Source organism: Equus asinus, chromosome 17, assembly GCF_041296235.1.
Source record: "Equus asinus isolate D_3611 breed Donkey chromosome 17, EquAss-T2T_v2, whole genome shotgun sequence".
In the NCBI taxonomy this organism is placed as follows: Eukaryota; Metazoa; Chordata; class Mammalia; order Perissodactyla; family Equidae; genus Equus; species Equus asinus.
This window is the reverse complement of record NC_091806.1, coordinates 11,188,686-11,205,415: the sequence shown is the minus strand read 5'-3', so window position 1 is coordinate 11,205,415 and position 16,730 is coordinate 11,188,686.

Here is a 16,730-nt window from a genome sequence, read left to right as displayed (position 1 = left end):
GCGGAAAAAAAAAAAAGAAAGAGAGAAGGGAAGAAATAAATATTCAACAACATATTTGGTTAAACACATTTAGTTCATCCATTTGATGGGACAATATGTGGTTATAAAAAATAAGTGTAGGGGCTGGCCTGGTGGCATAGTGGTTAAGTTCACGCTCCAGTACATTGGCCCGGGGTTTGTAGGTTCGGTTCCTGGGCGCAGATCCAGCACTGCTCATCAAGCCATGCTGTGGCAGCATCCCACATAAAACAGAGGAAGATTGGCACATATATTAGCTCAGTGACAATCTTCTTCACAACAAAAAAACAAGTATAGTTCTAGCGAATGTTAAGGATAAGATAATTGCTATTATTAAAAAATCTAGAGCAATGGTCTGATAGAAATGTAATGTGAACCTCATATATAATTTAAAATGTTCTGGTAACCACATGAAAAAGGTAAAAGAAACAGGTGAAATTAATTTTAATAACATATTTTATTTAACCCAATATATCAAAAATATTATCATTTCAACATATAATCACCGTAAAAATTATTAATGGAATATCTTACATTATTTTTTCACACTAAGTCTTCAAGCTCCCGTTTGTATTTTATACTTAGAGCATGTGCTGTAATTCAATTCAGACGCTAAATTTTCATCGGGAATACTGATCTCTGAAGATTCAGATTTCATGAAATTTATAGTTGAAAAGTAGATTCATGAACCCATGTTTTTCCAAGCATACTTAAAAGTTTTTCAGTAATCAAATCGAGGATCAATTTTTAAATTTAAATGTGAGTTAATTGAAATTAAATTAAATTAGAAATTTAGGTCTAAATTAGAAATTTAGTTGCGGTAACCACATTTCCACCGCTCTCTTGTTGCACACGGCTAGCTGCCACTGCATTGGGTAACACAGTCCTAGGGTGAGGGAAAGATTGCAAGTTCCCTAATTCATTTAGAAACTTTGTAAACTTTATTATAAAAATCCTTCAAAGAATAAAAATATTATACCCCAACCTGTCTTGGGAATAAATGCTGAATGAACTGTTAGCAAATTGAGGCAAGCAATATTTTTAAATATTCATCACCAAATAAGGTATATTTAAGGAATGCAAGAATGGTCCTTTGTTAGCTTTCCTATTGGCATAAAAGATCCCATTCACAATTGGCATAAAAAATAAAATACGTACAGGGGCCAGCTTTGTGGCCGAGTGGTTAAGTTTGCAGGCTCCACTTTGGCAGCCTGGGGTTTGCTGGTTCAGATCCTGGGTGCGGACCTACACACTGCCCATCAGGCTATGCTGTGGCGGAGTCCCACATTGAAGAACTAGAATGACCTACAACTAGGATATGCAGCTATGTACTGGGGCTTTGGGGAGAAAAAAAAAAAGAGGAAGATTGGCAACAGATGTTAGCTCAGGGCCAATCTTCCTCACCAAAAAAAATAAAATAAAATAAAATAAAATACTTACAAATAAACTTAACAGAAATGGATATTTATGAAGAAACTATGAAACCTTGCTAAAGGATGTAAAAGAAGACTTGAAAAGTGGGGGGGAGGGTACTCTCCGTGATCCTGGGAGGAAGACTAAATATTGGTAAAGACATGAAGTCATTTAAAATTAGTCTATAATTTTAATGTAATTGCAATCAAAATGCCAAGAGAGAACATTTGTTGGAGGGGGGAGAGGACTAGTTAAACTAATTCTAAAGTTTATCTAGAAGAATAAACAAATGGACAATAGCTAAGAAAATGCTGAAAAAGGATAATTTGTTCTATCTGATATAAAATTGACCTATAAAACTATAATGATTAAAATATTGTGGTAGGGTGTAGGAACAGATACTGGAGACAGGCCCGTGAATATAGCAGAATTTGATATATAATAAAGATGGTATTTCAATCTGGTGGGGGAAGGTATTACTTTTTTTTTTTTTTAAGGATTGGCACTTGAGCTAACAACTGTTGCCAATCTTCTTTTTATTTTTCTCCCCAAAGCCCCCCAGTACATAGTTGTATATTCTAGTTGTGAGTGCCTCTGGTTGTGGCATGTGGGACACCACCTCAGCATAGCCTGATAAGCGGTGCCATGTCTGCACCCAGGATCCGAACCGGCGAAACCCTGGGCCAACAAAGTGGAGCACATGAACTTAACCCCTCGGCCACGGGGCCAGCCCCTGATTATTCAATAAAAGTTATTGGCATCACTGAATATCCTTAGGGAAAAAGTAATCTCAAACCACACTCAAAAATAAATTTCAGATAATTTAAAGATTTGGAAATTAACAAAACAAAGCAAAAAACTTGAAAGTTCAAGAAGATAATACTGGGGTACATTTTAAAAGAATTTTGGGGGTGGGGAGGGCCTTTGGTAATATGGTACTGAGCCACAAGTCATGGGGAAATGATTGACAGGTTTGACTATGTTGGCAGACACTACTGGTTACCAATGAGATGTAAATAAAAATCTGCTGGGGACTACCGGGAAAGATTTTCCTTCCCAGTGAGAAAACAGATCTGTGAGATGAAATAACGGTTTTTGTCCTCATCTTCTTCCTTCCTAATTGGAGTTTGTGGATGTAATATTTGGAGGTGTAGCAGCCATCTCGTCTTACAAGGGGAGACACTGTCCACACATTGTACATGGCAAATCGGAAAGATATAAGGAGACTGGCGACATCTCTGAACCACCAAACCAGTTCTGGGATCACCTGTCTCTGGATTTCATGTTAATTAAATAGTCAATATTTTATGGTTTAAGCCCCTGTGCTTGACTTTATGTTACCTACAGCTGATACAAATATGTAAAATAAAAACTTTCTAGGGCAAAAGAAACAATGAACTAAGTGACAAAAGATAATTTCAACATAGATGTCAAGGTTAATAGCCTTAATATATAAAGGACTTTTGCTAACCAATAAGAAAAAAAGAATAATAAAATGGGCAAAGAGCATAAAGAGAGAATGCATAAATTAAATTCACCTGAGCCAGCCCTGATGGCCCAGTGGTTAAAGTTTGGTGCACTCCACTTCGGTGGCCCAGGTTTGGTTCCCGGGATCGGAAACACACCACTTGTCTGTTGGTAGCCATGCTGTGGCGGTGGCTCACATAGAAAAACTAGAAGGACTAGAATATATAACTGTGTACTGGGGCTTTGGGTGGGGAAGAAAAAAAAAAGAGAGAGAGAGAGAGGAAGATTGGCGACAGATATTAGCTCAGGGCAAATCTTTCCCAGAAAAAAGAAAAATTTGCCTGACTAATAAATACATAAAAACATGCTCAGCCTCTCCAATAATCAAAGACTTACAGCTTAAAACCACAATAAAATATCATTTTCCAGCCAGTGTACTGGCCAAGATGAAAAAGAGTGACCACAGCCAATGCTGGAGACGGTGGCGAAACCATCTTCTCTCATACATGTTGGGGAAACGTAAATTGGTGCATTTCCCATGGAGTCATTTATTAATATGAATCAAATTTTAAAAGATGTGTCCTATTTTTCTCTGCAATTTTCCTTTTAGGAATTTTTTTCTAAGAGAATAATCAGATGTGTGACAAAGATGTGTATACAATGATGTTTAGGGCAGTATTTCTTATAATAGTAAAAACACTGGAAATAACTCAAATGTTTCCAACAGCAGGTGATTAGCTAAATGAATTATGAACATTCAGTAAATGGGATGGGCTTCTATGGGGTCGTTAAGAAGGATGATGCATTATATGCATCGACGTGGAAAGAGCCTCATGATCTAGCGATAACAGGAAAAAGCATGTACAAAACACTGTGTTATGATTCTGTTTTTTTATTTTTATTTATTTTTTTTTTTGAGGGAGATTAGCCCTGAGCTAACATCTGCCCCAATCCTCCTCTTTTTGCTGAGGAAGACTGGCCCTGGGCTAACATCCGTGCCCATCTTCCTCTACTTTATATGTGGGACACCTGCCACAGCATGGCTTGATAAGTGATGCGTAGGTCCACACCCAGGATCGGAACTGGTGAACCCCGGGCCGCCGAAGCGGAACGTGCGCACTTAACCACTGTGCCACTGGGCCGGCCCCATTATGATTCTGTTTATGGAAATGCATGTTTACATATATATAAAAACTTGAAGGATTTCTTTTTTAATCATAGTGATTATCTTTAGGACGTGAGATTATGAGGGAAACCTTATTTCTCTGTATTGGTCGAATATTTTATACATCACAAAAACAAAGGTTCCAGTTTAGGAAATAAAATATTTCCAGAGGAATATGCAGTGAGGTGAAAAGCAACACGTGATATATTGCTAAGTTTAAAAATAGGATCCAAGTCAATGTTACAGTGGGGTTGTTTTAAGAGTGGGGCTAATTTTAGTGAAATCACCTGGAAAGTTGTACACCAGAATGTTAATAGTAGTTACCAATTTGGGGGCGGGAGGAGGCGAGCACGTGTGGTAGAATTTGATTGACTTTTGTTTTATTGCTTATACTTCACTATGAAAAAAAGTTTTTTTTAAAAAAGATATTTGTATTGCATTTACAGAAAAATGTTACTCTTAAAAACAAAAGAAAGAAAGAGGAAAGGAAGGAAGGACAGCTGGGATCCTGAGGAACTTACAAGATGTGTCTTGATTTGATGACGTGAAATAGAAACCTTGACATTTATTTATTTTTTTGTCTTTTGTTGCGCCACAAAGATTCGAGGAAACGCAAAAGAAAAGATATGATAAAACACAATTACAAATAAAGAAAAAATATCGGGATTAAGGAAAATAGTGATGTATGAGAAAGATAAGATTGGAGGAAAGCAGAGTCTTACGAAAAGCTGAGCTCTGAGGTGAGCTCCCTCGGCTGTTCCATGGCCCATCAGGTCCTCTGCTCGCCCAGCTGGAGACCTGCAGCATCTGCTCAGGGTGAGCCCACCAAGAGGAGAGTATAGTAGATACATTGTGGGGTGGCTGTCTGTCCAGCCCATAACGACCCCTTTTCTTCTGCCTACAAAAAGGGGCTTGCACTATCACGGTCTGCTGTGCTGGAGTGGACCCCTGGCCCAAGCTGAGCCGGACAAGAGTCTGCCTCCTAGACATTTGGAACTGGGCCTGAGAGCTGGCCGGGGTCTGGCTGTCCACAGCGGGGTGGGGAGGGGGCTAGGAGCAGAGTGCCCCTCCTAGATGGGGCCTTAGAGCCCACCTGTATTTTGTGAAGCTCCTGGTGCATTAAGAAATAAATAAGGTTATGAAAATCACAGTGTGTGTGTGTGCGTATTTTTTTTTTGGTGAGGAAGATTGGCCCTGAGCTAACATCTGTTGCCAATCTGCCTCTTTCTTTTGCTTGAGGAAGACTGGCCCTGAGTTAACATCTGTGCCAATCTTCCTCTATTTCATATGTGGGAAGCTGCCACAGCGAGGCTTGAGGAGCGGTGGGTAGCTCCGCCTGGGAGATCCTAACGGAGAACCTAGCTGCCAAAGCAGAGCTCAGGAACTTAACCACTACACCACTGGGCCGGCCCCAACAAGAGTGTGTTTTTAATGTTTATATTGAACAAATTAATGCTTTTAACACCAAAAAATATAGTGCCGCAAAAATGTTCTGTTCACAAGATAATTACAGGATTTATTAAAAATATTAATTCATGGTGCACTACAGGCGGTGTGGTCCAGAGCCAGCAGGGCCTGTGCCAACCTCCTGCTCCCCTCCCGCCACAGGCCCCCCGAGGCTGTGAAGTCGCGTGAAGTCCCGGGTGAGCTGGAGGGAGCAGGAGACTGCCGCGCATCCGGCTGCAGGCAGACGTGGGGGTGGCTGCCGCTGCCCCGTCCCTTCCAGGGCTCAGGGCCAGGTGCTTCTGAAGCCCACTGACCCGGCCCCAATGAGACACTGATATCCTTCCAACAAGGTCCCTCGTTCCCTAACTCCGCTTGCCGTGGGTTTCTTCCACTGGCAACCAAAAGAACTCCGCCAGAAACAACGGCCGGCATCCCAGATTCTTACCTTTCACGGGTGCGTTTTTTCACTTGCGACAAATGTCCCTCCCAGGGAGAAGGAGACTTTCTTTCTTCCGTGGCCCTAATCTGCAGCGAGCTCCTGCGTCTCCTCCCAAGGTGGAGGATTGTTTAAAAGATGCTGAGTGGCAGGGAGAGGAATGTCACCTCAACATCCCTCCGCCAAGCCGGGAGAGGTTTGGCTGAGTCTCAAGGACGCAGGTTCAGACAAGGGCAGGCCTGGCTGCCTTACTGCGAGCCGGAGTCGGTTTCCCGGCGCTAGGGGATGTTGGGGAGCCCTGGGGTGCTGCTTCTAGGCTTCTCCTAGAGTGGCTTGGACCAGAAACTGACTTCTGAGATGCGCGGAAGAAGGCGAGGTGGGTATCTGCCCTCCAAGCAGTTGCCTGGCTGACTCTGCTCCATGGGAAAATCGAACAGTAGAGGCTGGTTGCGCTCAGCGATCTTATTTCTTCGTGGTTCCCAGGTGCCTAGCAGTAGCTGTTTGTGGGACCCAGTGCTGTCGCATCATGAAGCCTTCGTCCTTTACTCTTTGCTTAGGCGGCTCCAGGAGAATGTTCCAGAACTCTGCTCTTCCCCTCCCACTGCCAACCGGAATTTCTTCATTTAGTCAAACAATTTTTCCTGAGCACCTGCTTTGTGCTAGGCTCCGGCTAGGTGCTGGGAAGACAGAGGTGATGAGCAAAACAGCCATGGTGCTGGCTTTCTTGAAACTCACCTCTTTCCATGCCACCTTTCGCCACCACCCCAAAATATACATAAAGTCAAAACACACAAACAAGAGAGAATCGCGTCTCATTTCTGTTGACCCACCAAAGAATACCAAGCATGCGTTTGAGAGAGAGAGAGAGAGAGAAGCACTCGCTAGAGAGAAATCTCCCGGCTTTGTGGCAGCCTCCCAGAACAAGGGGCCCATTTTTGTCATTCCTTGTTCAAAAATGCCATGTCTCCCACTCAGTGCACACACACACACACACACATATGTTACTCGCACAGTTTACATTCATAACATGTGCAGCTGGAGAGCAGCGAAGTCTGCCTCCCACATGATCCAGAAGGGACTGGCGGCTGGGACCGAAGGCAATAGAAATAAGCTATTGATCAAGGTTATAAAAGTCGTGCCACTGGGATGCTGTGATGCTCGCAAGCTGAGGGCCCCAGTAAAGTGCTACACAAATGCAATAACATTTATAACCTGGGGCAAGTGCTTTTTACATGAAAACAAAAAGCTGATCCTCTGTTTAATTCTTGCCCCCTCCTTGGGCTGGGCTGGCCTTTGCCAAGTGCGTGGACAGGAGCCTAAGCGGGGCCACTCTAGATGGACAGGCCTCTTACTCCCCGAGTACTCTCGGTGTCCTGCCATTCTGAGAGGCCGATAATGCCCTGGCCCCATGGGTCTTTCTTGGTTTCTTTGTGGATGTCGCCTGGTCCTGTTGGGAGCTGAACTTTTCACTTGAATGCACGCTGGAAATCACTCTTTAGAGCTTTAGTCTGTGACGTTTGTCAAAAGGAGAAGTCCTATTTTAGGGAGAAATAAATGGAGACGAGAGGTGGCTCTGGAGGTACTACAAATAGTAAATGCGACGTGATGATTGGACCTGGGGAATCCAGCTGTTTCTTCCCAAACTCACCAGACCAGTGCTTCCTAACATGTGTTCGCAGGAACGCCAGTCCTGTAAGATACTCCATAAAAGATGGAGCTACACCCATGGCCTAGTGGTTAAAGTTGGGTGCGCTCTGCTTCAGTGGCCTGAGCCCATTCCCAGGTGTGGCCCTACACCACTCATCTGTCAGTGGCCATGCTGTGGCAGTGGCTCACATAAAAAAAGAAGAAGATTGGCAGTAGGTGTTAGCTCAGGGTGAATCCTCCTCAGCAAAAAAAAAAGGGGGGTGGAGCGATATAACCAAATAAATTGGGAAGATGCTTCCTCTTGGAGATTCCTATGGCATCTTTGCAATTTCAAGGCTCTGAGAAGTCCTGCAACAAAGAAGCAGTTTAACTTTGCTTGACAGCATCTCCCAGATTTACTTGACTGCCAAACTGTTCTCTCACTTAAAATTTCTTTCATCTTTTCTCTTCTTATGACCTAATGCCTACCAACAACACAGGTTGGGAAACACTGCCAAGCTTACAAAGGCTATGATATTTTGCCTGCCTGTATTGCATGCCTACCATGTGCAAGACACTTTACATGGATTATTTCTAACTACCTAAACAACTGCGCAAGTATTATTCTTCCTATTTCACAGATGAGAAAAATGAGGCTAAGAGTAGATAAATAACCTGTCCAAGGCCCCTCCAGGAAGCATTGGCCAAGAGTCTCACCCAAGCCGTTGACTTCAAACTCCACCTTTTCCATTTTCCCACGTGTCTTCCTACGTGGGATAAAGACTTACCTCTCTTTTTGCCAAAGAGAAGGTGAGCTGCTCTTCTTGGAAGACTCTTGCTCAAATCCACTCATTCTTCTTAAAGCCTTGCCTGGTTCATTTCTTAGCCTGGCACGACCCCATATCTCCTTCCCTGTGGCTCATGGGAATTCCCATTAGAAAGCAGAAGCCGGGGGTTGGCCTGGTGGCGCCCCGGTTAAGCGTCCATGGTTTAAGTGCCCGGGGTTCACCGGTTGGGATCCCTGGTGCTGACATGGCACTGTGTGGCAAGCCATGCTGTGGCAGGTGTCCCACGTATAAAGTAGAGGAGGATGGGCACGGATGTCAGCTCAGGGCCAGGCTTCCTCAGCAAAAAGAGAAGGATTGGCAGATGTTAGCTCAGGGCTAATCTTCCTCAAAAAAAAAAAGAAAAGAAAAAAGAAAGCAGAAGCTGAACTTGAGTAGCCAAGGGCAGGAATCCCAGTTTTGCCATTTACTATTTATGCGACTTTAGGCAATTTACTCAACCCCTCTGCACCTCAGTTTTCTTATCTATAAAATTTTAAGTATGTACAAAACATCTGGCCTGGAACGCTTAGTAAATGGCAGCTGTTATTTTTACTGTTAATAATTAACAGTAAGGTTTTATCGGGGAAAAAAAAACCTCATTAGGAAAATTTTAGGGATCCCTGTTTTAAATCCCCCAACTAAATCCTGGTGTGATAACATACAGGGTTTTTTGGGGTTTTTTTTTTTTTTTTTGGCGAGGAAGATTGGCCCTAGGCTAACATCTGTTGCCAATCCTCCCCTTCTCACTTGAAGAAGATTGTCACTGAGCTAACATCTTTGCCAATCTTCCTCTATTTTGTTTTGGGGATGCCACCACAGCATGGCTCAACTAATGGTACATAGGTTCAGGCCCAGAATCCGAACCCAGGAACCCCAGGCCACCAAAGCAGAGGGTGTTAAAGATGGAAAAAACTGAAATCTGTTAAGCCAGTGACTTTTTCAAGTATACAGCTAGCAAATAGCAGAACTGGGGCCTGGATTCCCAGTTCATGGAAAGTTAAGACACCTCGATATGTCAAAAAGCTAAATGCATCTGAGAAGGCAGAGAAATTTCAATTTAAAGCTTTGGGAGCTATTTCCCATTAAAACCCAATCAGTCCTGAGGATGAAGTTTCTCTGAAATTGGAAGTTTGGTAAAACAAGAAATGAGAAACTTTCATTTTAAAAATTAGATGGAAAGCAGAGCCCCCTATATTACCTATTATCATGTTTTGTTTGCTTGCTTTTTCTGGTTACTCGCAATTAGTCAGGTCAAAACATTTTTTCTTAAAACAACATTTTTGTAAATTGACTTAGGTTCCAATAACAGATGAACGCAAAATCGCTGTGTTAATGTTGTCTGGTCTCAGTTGCCTTTGCTCTGTGAGCTTCTCGGTTTTGCGCAGGCTGCTGAGGCGAGGACGCTCCGGGGTGAAATGAGCTGTCTGTCGGCACAGCTAGTCACAAAGCTTAGGCTGGAGCATTTCAGCCTGGAATGGGTGTGTTCCCATCAACCCACTGACGTTTATCAAACGCAATGTAATATTCATCCAGATTGGAATTGGAATGAGTTTTTCTTTTCTATTAGATGAACAGCGACAACACAATGTACTTGGAAAAACAATAAGTTTGTGCTTCTGCTAATTGAGGACGTAGTATGAAAATAAAGTGTTTGTGGCTCTGAGACTCATAACCCCTGCACCTTCGGGGAGTCAAAAGTCCCCAAGCGGCTACTGGAAGATGCTTCTTGTTTTCCAGTCCTCCCTCTCTACGTTAGGAGAGCATGATGTTTTTTGGGTCCCTACCGTTCTGTGTTATCTCATAGCCACCGATGTAATTCTTAGCCCGAAGTCCCTAATCCACGACTGCCTCTGGTTTCATACACCAGCCAAGATGCTGAGATGGCAAAAGTAGCGTTATTTTACATTAGGCGTTAAATTTTCTTTTCTAAGGATTTTATTTTTTTCCTTTTTCTCCCCAAAGCCCCCCAGTACACAGTTGTATATTCTTAGTTGTGCGTCCGTCTAGTTGTGGCATGTGGGACGCCACCCCAGCACAGCTTGATGAGCAGTGCCATGTCCGCGCCCAGGATCTGAACCGGCGAAACCCTGGGCGGCAGAAGTGGAGCACGCAAACTTAACCACTCTGCCACGGGGCCCGCCCTAGGTGTTAAATTTAATGAATTCCTCTTTCTTTCACTTACAGCACCCATTTTGAGTAAACTCAGTCTTTTTCAACATCTCTCTCATCAGTTCTCTGCAGGCAAAGAGAGGAAAATGAGCCCCATGGCGTGTCCATTTTACAGATGGCAACAACACGGTCTATATTCAAAAGCTGTAAACCACCTCTCTCCCATCTCACGACATGATGGGGCGGAAGAGATCTGGCTTATTTATAGAAGGAAGCGTAAACCAGAAATGATCCACCTCGGCTTAGCACTGGCGGGTAACAGGGCTTTCATCACAGAGGGCTCTGTCTTACAAAAAGAGAGCTTTAAAGTTTTTGAGTTCCGAGAGCCTTAAAAACATTCCTTATGTTAATAGTTCTCTTAACATTGCCACCTGTGCGAAAATAATGTCCCATTTTAGAGATGAAGCTAAAAGGAAAGTAAATCGGCTGGACTTCAAAGGAGGGAATAAAATCTAGGCTTTCTGCTTTTTCCACTCCCACTGCTCCGGGGCGCGGTTCTCTCCGTGTCCTAGCTTGGATGCACACGGCTGATTAGTTTAACACTAATGGGTGTCAAGTTCATCCAGAGAGCACGACCTCAGTATGTAAATTATTCAGCAATGAAGTTGATGTGACTATTTATAGGTCATAAATCAGTTATAAACTCAGGAATATGAGAACACGTCCCTAAATAGAGAGGCAGTGGTTACCTATCCAGGGCTTCATTTAAATATGCAGAGTGGAAGCCAGGCAAATTTCTTTTCTCATCCCCTTCCACTGGGCTTTGGAAGAAGTGGATAGGATAGGTGCATTAATTATACCAAGGGATGAAGGGTAAGTCCAGGTATGACAAAATGGATTTCTATCTTGAGCAAGCTCCAAAGAGTTGGTAATAGCTGCCTGCTGCCCTGTGTTGAGAAGGATTCTGAGGGCAAGTTCAGGCTCTGAGAAACCCACAGGCCACAGATTTGCCATCCGTGGCTTGGTTATTTTATACTCTTTATCCATCAGTGACAGATGCTTCATGAAAGTGAGAACACTGGAATTGTTCTGCTAAATCTTATGTGTGATGCATCTCCTACAACCAATCATGGAAAAAGAGAGCAAATTGCTTCCTTTCAAAGACTTTTAGAGCAACGACGAGCCATTTACAAGAGTGAGATAATGAAGAAGAAATAAGGACATCCTAAGGTCCAGCTGTGACAAATCGGGCTGCTGGCTGGATTTGGGGTCACTCCTTGTTGCCATCCTCCAGAGGGGAGATTTCTCTGCCATGTCTAGGTTCTGAGACTCAGCCTGCCTCCATCCTTTTCTTCTTTAGTAGTATCTTTCTCTCATTCAGGATCCAAGTCAATTCAAGTACACAGTGACATCTTCTTTCAGTGTGAAGGAATGCCAGGCCTGAAGATAGACACTTAGGTCATCCCTAAACTGTAAGTTACTCCAGTGTCTCAGCCTTGGATAAAGCCCAGAACGAGTCCCCTTCCTTCTGTGCACGGGCCTTTCAAGGCTCTGACCCCTGGGATTACAGCTCCCGTGGCCGCTTCTTCTCTTGTTCCTCTCTCTAGCCCCACATCAAACAAACAATCACGGCTGGACCTTACTCTGGCCTCTGAATAATCAGCTCATGTCCTGTTTGGATGCCAGGCACACCCCTGTGGCTTTCTGTTCAGAACCACACTATCTTTGCAGATCCTTGGTTCATCAGCCTGCCTGCCACCTCCAGGTGCCCTGCTTTCTCTCGGGCTTCATTCTCTAGCCTTTGCTACAGACCAACCCTCCCTGCTGGTCCCAGGGCTCAGTGACAGCACCACTTAGCTATTCTAATCCAGCTCCCCTTCTGTGCAAAATTTCCCTTTTTTTTTTTTTAAAGAATTCTTGAGATCACCATAACATCCTTCGTATGGTCCCTTGGGGCATCATCCTAAATGGATGATAATTTACACTTATTGAGAGCTTGTGTGTCAGATCTCATTCAGACCTTTCCGAGCGTTGTTTGATTTCAGCCTAATAACAATTCTACTACGACCCCATTTCACAGATGAGGAGACCAAAGCACTGGAAGGTAATCGTTTAGAATCATATCGAGTGGTAGATGGTGATATAACTTTCGGCAATCTGATTCCCATTTATCATTCCGCAAGATTACCACTTGATCATTCAGAATCACGTGGGCACCACAAACGCAGTTGCTCTCTTGTCTGGGAATCTCCACTGTTTTCTTTCAGATTTACGATAACCTTTTTTACCCCCACTAATGATAAAACACATTTGTTACAGAATTCTCTAAACTTTAAGAACACCCAGTGATTACATAGGTGTGCTCGCCTTGTGAAAATTTACTGATTTGTACAACATGTGATTTGCGCACTTCTCTGTATGAGTTATACTTTAATTAAAAAGTTTATATAAAAGATATTCCCAGAGACTCTTATTTATATTTTAACTTAGAAAACACCTGCCGGCACCCCATTTTAGGACTTCAACACAATCTGTCCACGCTTTTGGGGAAGGTGAGTTTTGCAAGAGCACCTAGTCAGATTTAAATAGTCAGGACTGGACATCCATTGTGCTGGTGGGCGTGCTATGCCTGACCCCACGTGTTTTATGGGATACGGACAGTGTAAAAAACTTATTAGAACATTATTTCAATAAGGGGAGGAGAACCTTGGGTTATTGCAACTGACCTGTGCCCTAATGCTCTAACTTGGAAGAGAGAAGGGCACACATGACAGTTTATGCTGCTCTCACTCGGCTGGAATTTGGGATGTAACAGATTTATAACAGAGTCTCACTCCTATAGATGTATTAATCTTCAGATTTCCAGGTTTCAATGCTCACAGAAAAGAAATAACAATAACATGATAGGTATTTGTGCAATGTGATGTAATTTACCAAAGACCAATAATAATATTTACCTGGCACGTATGACACACGTGATCTCATTTAACCTCCATAAGAACCCTGTGAAGTCATATGATTATTTTTGCATATTGCACAAGGAAACCACGGCTTACAATACCGCATCATTTGCCCAAGGTCAACCCAGAATTGTATGATTCCAACTTTCCCAATTCCCCCAGAATAAGCCCAGCTACTTCTCATTAACAGCTCGGACCCTCAGAACAAGCCAGTGGACTAAGTATTATTGTTTCCCCCATTTTGGACAAGGAAATAGGCTCAGAGAGATAAAGTGATTAGCTAGACATTTGGAGAGCCCAGACCTGAGCTCAGGTTCTCAGACGCCAACTCTGGGAATGCCTTTCGGAGATAACGTCGTTGCTTGGGCCCACAATACAATTTATTTAAGTTGACAATAGATAAACTAAAGGTGGAAATAACAAGATGATAAAATTCTTTTAACATCCTCAGTCTTGGAGGATCTCCCTGCGATACTTTTAGCAGTCCAGCAGCTTTAAGGCAGACATTTCTACAGTTCTAACTAAAACTATTTTTTTCCCCAATTATTGAGGTCATAATGGTTTATAACATTGTGTAATTTCAGGTGTACGTTATTATTTATCAGTTTCTGTATAGACAGCATCGTGCTCACCACCAATAGTCTAATTTTAATCCATCACCATACATATGTGCCCTTTACCCCTTTCGCCCACCTCCCAACCCCCTTCTCCTCTGGTAACCACTAATCTGTTCTCTTTATCCATGTGTAAAACCATTTTAGTTTTTCACAACAGGTCCAGCCTAGGCCCCCTGATCAACATCACTCCTTGTGGACAGGAATTGGGATCCGCTTCTGCGGAGGGCGGAGTCACACACACGCAGACACCCACCTAAATCTGCCTGTGGCGTCTGGTCTAGTTCAGTGGTTCTAGCTGCTGCCCCACTGCCCTCGCTGCGATTCTGCCCTCCTCCCTGCTGCCCCATACACACACACAGGGGACATTTGGCAACGCCTGGAGAGATTTTTGGTTGTCACAACTGCGGGGAGGTGCCACTGGCATCTAGTGCGTAGAAGCCAGAGAGGCTGCTAAACATCCTACAATGCCCCCCTCCACCCCAACAAAAATTATCTGGCCCAACGCGTCAACAGTGCCAAGGTTGGGGAGCCCTGTTCTAGTTAATTCTATTAAACCCACACACACCTGAAGTTGCTTATGATTAAACTGACCTTGGAGATTGGCAAAGTAATGAAATTGAAGGTATTCTCCAGAGAGTCGACTGCTTGCCCACCAATATTTATTTATTTACCAGTTATCCCTGACTCATTTCCAATTACGATTTCAGCTTGCCATAAACACACATACAAGACAGTTCAAGTGAAGATTTTTAAGAGATCAGAAACCATCGAGACAGTGGGGAGAAGGAATGTATATTCAACTTCTGCTAGTCACTGGGGATTTTCTGTCACAATTCTTTAAAAATCACATTGATATGTCTCCTCTACTTATTTAAGCACACTGTTGGTACAAACCGGGTTTGCACTTATTCCAGCCCAGTAAGAAGTAGAAAAGAAGCCTCGATGACCTGCCGTAGTTACCTCTTGCCTCAGTGAAGAAGGAGGGTGCTCAGGTTTCCAGAGTTCAGATGTTCTTAAGCTGACCTTTAGGAGACAATGGGGTTACTTTTTAGCCTGGAGTAGAAAAAAGAATAGCGGTTGGGTAAAGGACAGGTAGGGGAAGTTAGATAAGTAAGCTGCTCAATTAGTCCTTTTTGTGGGGGGTGGGGGAAGCATTACTTTGAAATACTGTCAAATTCCAAACATTAGAGACAATCTTACGCAAATACAAAAAGACCTTAATATCTGTGGGTATGGTGTGTTCTATGCTCTACAAAACTGTCAAATAAGAAAATTTAGAAAAAACATTTATTTTCTATTATAATACATAATGCCACCATATAATACAATATATAATGCCTCTGTTATATTTTTCCTATATTTACAGTATCTCTGCATTAGACTGACAGTCCTTAGAAGGAGCTAGCTGTTTTATCATTTTGAGTGCCATTTTACATTATCCAATAGAATCCCAATATTAATTAAATACTTTCTATCAAACAAAAGTTATTTAGATTTCTACCTCCTATCTGATACCAAAAAAAGAAAAAATTATACATGGTAACAAGGTAAATGTGAAAAGTAGAAACCGTAAAAATACCAGAAGAAAAGCGTAGGTATTTTTCTAATCTTGGACTTTGGATGACCTCTTGAAGCCTGGGACAGAAGGCAGAAATATATAGGAAAACAATGATAGATCTGACTACTTTTATAAGAATTAAAAACTGTTCTCCAATATTTAATCACATTCAAAATTTGAGTTTTACCCTTGCTCTACAGGATTTTGATGGCCATTAAATGGTCTGGAGTGGGGGTCAACTAGGTGGTAGGAGAGTGAATTCTAAGTTATTGTGCACCTGCTGTTAAAATGTCATTCATGTCTGAAAGCTAAATGATTTACCTCAAAGGAGCTTCTGATGGTGCACTTTCAATTTTCAGCTTATTTCTCAGATTTTCACTAACTTATGTTAATTTGATCTTTTCCTTTTTTTCCTCTAGCATTTATCCTGTTTAGCCCTTTCCAAAACCCTGCAAGGTATTATCTTTATTTTACGTATGAGACACCAGGGTTCAGAAGACCGAAGTGTTTGTCTAAGGCCACACAGCTAGTGTGTGTCGACCGAGGGTCCCATGACAGGCACGCTTAGAGCGTGAGAGAGACCCATCAAAATATATCACAATCTCAACCCCACAACCTTGAATCACTCTGTTGGTCCTCAGATGCACCATCTACACTGACAAGATATTGGCACTCCACGTGTTCACCTTCTCTTGAGTTACATTATCTCAGAAAAAGAATTTAAGGGCACAGGGAGAGATATGTTAGAGTCCCATGTGCCTGACACTGTGCTAAGCACTTTACTTGAATTATTTCATCCAATCTTCTCAACATCCTTAGGAAGTAGGTATTCATAGCTGCATTTGACAAGCTAGGAAAACTAAGGCTCTGAGAGGTTGAGGAACTTGCCCAAAGTACCTTAGTTGAAAAGGAGTGATACTTGTTAGGTGTCGGAATCCAGGTCCTCTTGGTTCCACTCCTCGTCACTATCTTAGAGTGATGAAGAGTATGCAAATGGAAACGCGGTCTCTCCATGAATCACAAGCTAGAGTATTCTTTTCCACAGAGTTTGATAGTTATAGGAGTGTTAGACTATTAATTGGTTAAAG